The sequence below is a fragment of the Halyomorpha halys genome, unplaced genomic scaffold (assembly GCF_000696795.3).
Source record: "Halyomorpha halys isolate HHAL.00 unplaced genomic scaffold, Hhal_1.1 Scaffold605.1, whole genome shotgun sequence".
Taxonomy (NCBI): Eukaryota; Metazoa; Arthropoda; class Insecta; order Hemiptera; family Pentatomidae; genus Halyomorpha; species Halyomorpha halys.
In genome coordinates this window covers 10,829-18,541 of record NW_027110557.1, presented here as the reverse complement: position 1 = coordinate 18,541, position 7,713 = coordinate 10,829, and positions in this window count along the sequence as shown.

Here is a 7,713-nt window from a genome sequence, read left to right as displayed (position 1 = left end):
AAACTTAAAACAAAATAACATCTTAAATACAATGATTCCTATTCACAATATTTACATTTAGCCTGGAATTTACATTCAATATTCACTTGTGGAAGAAAAACCAGGACTCCAGAATATCTAGGTGCGGGGGTTTTCTTTCAACGGGGGTTTAAAAACCAGTGAAGGCAACATATATTCTAGGGTCAATGCCATCTTCTATATTTATTCATCACTGTCTAGAGTAATTTTGTTTTGCCTTTTTACATTTTTTTTACCATGAAGAAAGAAATTTGATATTAAATGAATCCATTTGTAAAAAATAAATAAATCTATTAAGTCTACAAATTAAAAAAAAATAAATTGCCCTAAATACATTTTGGTAAACTTAACAAACTTATAATCTCTACAATATGGCATAAAATGAAATCTTAATAAAATTAAAAAAAATATTAATAATGAAGAGAGAATCAAGAAAGAAGAAAAACTTGGAAATCAAGATCAATCATAAAAAAACACAACAAAACAGAGCTTCGTAAAAAAGAAATTTTTGTTGATGACTAAAAGTTTTCGTAATTTGAATAAAGAAGAATGAATGTATTTAGTAAAAAGAAAAATATGAAAAGAATAAGAAAGAAATTTTTAAGATGGTTCCATGAAGAGTGTAACTTCATGTGAGACTATTGTAGCTGGAGGGAGTCTCAACTTTTTTATAGACAAAAATTATTAATTGTAACTTTAATTAAGGCTTAATTCTTTTTATTTATAACTATGCCTATTTAATATGCATAGTAAATATTTTATACCATGTTTTATTCCATTGGGTCCAATGCCCATTAAATGTTATTCCATTCTAAGAACACTATGGTAATTCTGTGCTATTTATATAGATGGACCTCGTTAAGTTCATCTCAACGCTAAGGTCATCGCATCTTTATTATCCAATTCACCATATTTTTATTCTATTGACTATATTTAAAAAATCATACTCCTTTTATACATTATTTTAAATTGAATACCGCATACAGATTGACTAAAGGCTATAAATGATTGGTACATGTTATGAAGTAAACGACTTTTACAGCATAAAGTGAGGTTGTTCGAATTTTATTATTTTTTTTTTTTTGGCTATCACATAAGGACAAATGTTAAAAGTCTTCAAAATAGGGGAAAATCAATAAAGTAAATAATCATAAATTATAAATAATTAAAAAGTAAAAAATTAATACACTTAGTTTATAATTACGTATGTACAAGTTTTGTACAACTCAGGTGTTCACGTATTGTCTATTAGTATAATATAGCAGTCTATGTTTGCTATGCTTATGGTAGTATCTTCTTAGTGGTGTCTTGTCGTAGTCACACTTTTTGTAAAAAAGGATTGTTCTTAATGGAAGCAAGAAAGAAAAAAATATGTTTACTGCTTTATCGTTGGGAGCTATAAGGTAGACAACATAATAGAAGTTGTGATGTAGCAAGGATAGTTGTATAATGTACTCATACATATGTTATGAGTGAGCCGGAGTTAGGGTCACGGAAGCGGAGTTTGTAATTATGGGCAACATGTTTAGTATTGGATCAGTATGTTTCTCGATAATAATTTAGAATTTCTATTGGAATATGGGGTCTTCTGATAATATTCTTAGATCCAATGCATTTTTTTCGTATATGTTTAAATTTTTTTAATGATTTGTTCAGTTCTAAGCATAATCAATCGACAAACTATGGGTTGTATTTTCTACCAATACACTTTTTTTTGTTTTAATTATAGGCGATATCTTTTTTGTGGATGTGATAGCTTGTGTGTTTGTTTCATTTACTCATATCTTTAATTTTATAAAATAAACTCTAAGTCGTAAGAAGGGCCTGTAATCTATTCACTATTGGTATCTAATCTATAAGATGACTTATAAATTACCGTAATACTACTGATTGGTATAAGGGATTTATGAAAGTTCTGGGATTTATAGGTTAAATATACACATATAATTTTTCGAAATTTTATAACCTTAAGTTTTTCCTGGGAATCGTATAAATATAAGCTTTAAAATGAGAAGTACTTCTGATTTGCAAGTTTAAAAATGAGAATGCAAAAGCATATATATCTTGAATTGAGAAAAGGCTGAGATATTTAAATTTCTGATACCATTGCTGTATTGTATTGCTGTGCTGTTAAATCGAACCCAAGTCACTCCTGATTCCTTTTATATGCAAAGTAGATTTCCAGATAATCATATGCGGCCTGGAAAGGACACTTGAAGCAAAAGTCCGCATTATACAGCCGGAAATTCCTTCATCTCTCTTTCACCGATATCTTCACCAGAGTGGAGTTTTTTCGTACGTCTTCGATATTTGATTATAATGTGGTTGATTCAATAATAAAAAAAAAATTCTTGCTAAATTATCTCAAGACGCTAAAATTGGAATAAAAAAAGTCTCGAGTCTCACAAAGAAAAGTAAATACCAAACCAGCCAAAGTTTTTCATACTGAGGTATAAAAAAAAAAAAAAAAAACATAATTGCAGGTTTGACATCTAAAAAAAGTAAGGGACAAAGTTTTTCTTAAATCGAATTCCGTTTAACATCGTGTCATTTATTGTACATATATTTCGTGATTTGAAGAAATATAAAAAAGTGATTTGGTCCATCTCTACCGATAATGTCTGGGACAGATTGACCTCACATGAGGTTCCAAAGTACTGGAATCTTCTCTAGCATGTTCTTGTCCCTCTCGTCTTTTGAATGAAGGCTGGAACCAAATCCTAACTATGTGAGTACTTACAAATTGATTTCAGATGACCATAGTTCATTCTCATTAGATGTGCACTGCTCTGTTGGTGTCCCAGATGTAGGCATACATATGCAATACAACAGGAATATATTGATGGTGGTATGGAGAATTCTACTGCCATTAGTTAAAACGAACAATTCCTTGCAATGTTTTCTTAAATACTGAGGTAAAGCGTGTTGTATAATGTAGTACTGCCCAGAAAAAATATAGTATAAATACTTAGTTTTTAAGCAGAAAACAAAATCTGGAAGACATAAATATAATTACTCGAAGTTTGGGGGAAAATATATATATTATAACTCCACACTGATGACCGTTAAAAAATTTATTAATTTGTTTCATCATATGAACTACACTTTTTATAAGTTTTTAAAGAATTGTAGGATGTTATGGTGACAACAAATTATAATTTTTTTTTTAATATTAATTTTATATTTTTATTGTATTCAATTATTTATTGTATAGAACGTTTGCCGGTTCATTTTTTTTTTTTTTTTGCAAGTTCTTTTTGTTTTGTTTTTTACTTTCACTTACCTATATTTTGAATGCGAATTTTCGACGGAAATAAAAGTTTTATTTAAAGTCCCCTTAAGATTTCTCGCAAAAAAGTCTGTGTGTACTTTATTATTTTTTTGGCAGGAACAAGACTTATATTCGTTATTCCCAGTTCGAGAAACTTTCGAAAATGAATTTTCAGCAACAGAAAAATAAAAATTTTTTGTTCGTAATTTTTGCCTTACATTTAAATATTTTTTCTTTGAAAATTCCAAAAATAGCAATAACTTCAACACGAGCCCATCTATTTACACAAAACTTGGTGCCGTTCGTAGGGTGGTGAGTGAACGTTGTGTAATTAATTAGTTTATGAGTGATTAATAATTTAATTCCGTCTTAGTAGTTCTAACAACCCATTCTAAAAAAATATTAATGGTTATCTATCAGAAGAAAGGGATTTATCAGGAGGAACAATATATTTTTGTAGAAAATAAGAGAAAGGGAGAGAGGAACTTGTTCCCCTTCATAAATCCCAATTCTTGGAATGGGCACAGTATGCAAAAGTTACCCCTTTTTTTCAGTTAATTTATTTTTTATGATTATTAATGTCGCTTATTCTTACAAAAAAAATATAAAGTATGTAAGTAACTGTGGTCAGCTGCGTAGTACTAAGATTTGGTAAGTTGTTGGTTCATACTTCATTTATATAGTTATTATATAAATATAATATTATATTAATCCATATATTTAGATAAACATACACACACCTGTTTTGGGGGTTTTTGTACAATTAGTGGAGTAAATAATGATAATTTTCACCTAAAAATCTAGGTGATTTAAGACACAAAGTGATCCTTCTACGTACTGAACACAAGAGCGTTCATTGGTTAAAGCAGTATTTATTTATTTATTTTTTTTTTTGCTACAGAAATAAATTAATGTGTTCTTCGTTATAAAATATAATTCTAAATGACATAATTATCTTTGTGCTATGTGTGTGTGTGTGTGTTAATTAAATTTAAAACAATAATAATAAAGTAATATATAAATGAAAGAAAATACTATTTTATATAAAATATGAATATGTATAAATAAAAATATGAATCTATATCAAAAATATAATAAAATAATTAACGTCTCATGATAAAAAAAAAAAAAAAATTCAAGTAACAAAAAAATAGAAACACATTCGCGCCTATATGCAATATTTACTTTCTACTGAGGAACTCCGAGCCATGCCTTGCTACCTCCGTGTGGAACGCTGAGCAGGGCTACAAGAGATCCCAGCGCTTCTCTCCCAGCCGCATTACTTAACGCATGAATATTAGATTGAAATTCAGAAGATAAGGAATTTATTTCATAGTTTCATGATTAGATGTAATGTTTTATTTAAATAATTCAAATTTTATTTAATGATAAGTATTACTATCGGTAACAACCTTGGGCAACAAATAACAGTGATAAATAATCACATTCATTCCAAAATAATAATAAATATAATACTAAAAATATGTACATAAAAATAATAAAATCTCTATATGTATATAAACATTAAGATAAACAAGATGAACATAATCAAATTGTACATGATGAAATGAGGATGAATGTTGAGATGAGTGTTTTAAATTAGGAAAGAAAAGAGGAAAAAACAAAATAGAATAGAAAGGAAAAAAAAGCTCCTTTCATTCCATTTATCTCTGGTCAATTAATACGAGAAATAAGTATATGTATTTAATATTTTTTATTTAAGCACATAAAGGAGATGACAAGTGGCTTTAAGCCGACAACATTTGTTCACAGGAAGAGTTCTTTTGTTAACATTTAAGCCACTTTCCTCTGAATTGCTTTCTCCTTTTGATCTGAAGGGTTCTTATCGCCGATCCACTTCAATAAGTTTTCTTGAATAATTGCTCTTATTCACTAAGTAGGTACAACCACATCGATTTCTACAACAGTTCAGCAATGCCACCCACGCCTTTGATAAGTTCGATTATTCTTTTAATTGCAAATTATTTAACCTTTTACAATTGTATGTATTAATGAGTTATTATAAGATCTTATGCTGATATTTATGCCAATTTTTCATAGGAAAGCACATGAATTTTTTTAAAATTTTATTTTATTAAAGAGAATTAATATAATCTGACACAAATTAAAAGCATTAATTATTAGTGTCAAAATAATCAATCATACTATATATACAGAAATGGAAGAAAAAAACATAAAAAAAAAGAAAAAGGAAAAACAAAATGTAAATAATAACAATCGTACTAACTGAATTAAAGAAAAAATTAAATTAAAAATAATAATAATAAAGTAATATATAAATGAAAGAAACTACTATCATATATAAAATATGAATATGTATAAATAAAAATATGAATCTATATCAAAAATATAATGAAATAATTTATAGACATGATTAGAAAAATCCGATTCAAGTAACAAAAAAAAAATAAAGACACATTCGCGCCTAAATACAATATTTACATTCTACAGGGGAAATCCATAAGAGCAGAAATTGGAGAGAATCCACCTCCGTGTGGTAAGCTGAACAGGACTCCAAGAGATCCCAGCGCTTCTCTCCCAACCGCATTACAGAACCCATGAATATTAGATTGAAATTCAGAAGATAAGGAATTTATTTCATAGTTTCATGATTAGATGTAATGTTTTATTTAAATAATTCAAATTTTATTTAATGATAAGTATTACAATCGGCCACAACCTTGGGCAACAAGTAACAGTGATAAATAATCACATTCATTCCAAAATAAAAAAAAATAATACTAAAAATAATAAAATCTTTACATGTATATAAACATAAAGATAAATAAGATGAACATAATCAAATTGTACATGATGAAATGAGGATGAAATAAGTAAAATGACAAACTAATAATAAAATAAGAACACTAATAAAATTTCTAATTATTTACATAACTTTTATTATTAATAATTGACGTATATTTAGTGACAGTTTTCCATTAAATTTTTTAATGTGTAAATAAAATCTTATGGTTCTTAGACCTACCTTTCGGACTGGGTATGCCCCCATCTTCTGGCGTTTTTAAAAATTAGGTAATTTTAAAAAATAATAGTGAACGCAATTTAAAAAAAAAAATGTCATAAATTATGCTCTTATCAACTTTTAATTTCTAATTTTACTTTTTAGTGTTATTTTCAGACTAGGTATGGATTTACTGGTTACTTTTTCTTCAAACGATTGTTGGCGAGTTTTGGAGTCTTGGGACAGTTACCACAACCAGTACCAGTTAGTTTATTGATGTAGAGTTGTATTGTTGAGGGTAGGATTGGTAGGGGATGCAAGAGGGGGAAGGGTAAGGTAACCATGGTGAACCGCTACCCTAATAGGCACAGATTTACAGGTGAGCTTCCACTAAAGGCTTTCAACTCACATTCCTCCCTTTCCAAAAGTATTCGGAAATTTCTATATCTTAAAACGGCGAATTGAATAAAAAAAAAATACATATTTGTAAAGAATAAAATGTTTTAAAATTATTTAGATATAATCGCATTTTATTTATTTCCAATATTTACTCCTTCGCTCCAAAAAAAATTAAATTAAAAAAATATATAGAAATAAGTCACATTTTTAGCTCCAAGTGTGTCCATAAAGAAGGACCAATAAGACACTTACAAAATGATTCTAAGGTCAATTAGACCTCGGATGATTCAATACCGATGTAACGAAGTGTAGGTTACAGAACTATTTTTTATAATGTAGAGAACTGTAATTATTTGGGATTATAGTAATCCTAAAAATCGGGTTAATCCATCAACCTCTGGGAGATATGCTATATTTAGCCATACTGCCCAAATACATTAGGTTGCTATAAAACACAGGATACCAATCAATCCATGATTGGACATACATATACTATATTATATAAGAATATATTTTTTTTCTTTTTCTATTTTCTACCCTTTTACCATCAATAATCTTCTACACACTAGATACAGTATATTATAACTATATTATCCTCTATTTAACAATTTTATCCACTTATTTGGAAATTTTATTTTCCCTATTTCACTTTCTCATACCTCCCTCTCCAGTGATACGCAGCCCGCGTTTGATCCGTCAAACAAATTAAAAGAATTTATCAATAGATAGCAATATAAAATCAAATCAGACACATTAGTCACAGCAGTAGATCAGTTAAACAAATAACAAATAAATAGATTAAAATAAAAAACTATTTAAAGTCAACCAACGTTTTGTCCCACTTTGTAGGGCTTCGTGAGGGCTAAAATAAAACAAGACAAAAATATTATAAGAAGTGACATAACACTAAAATAAAAAACAGAGAAAGTAAGAAAATATGCAAATATATAAAAATATATATTATATGTAAAAAATATTAATAAGCTTAAGTTAAGGAAGTATAAATACAGGTGGGTAGGAAACTAATTGCTAATAAATATAG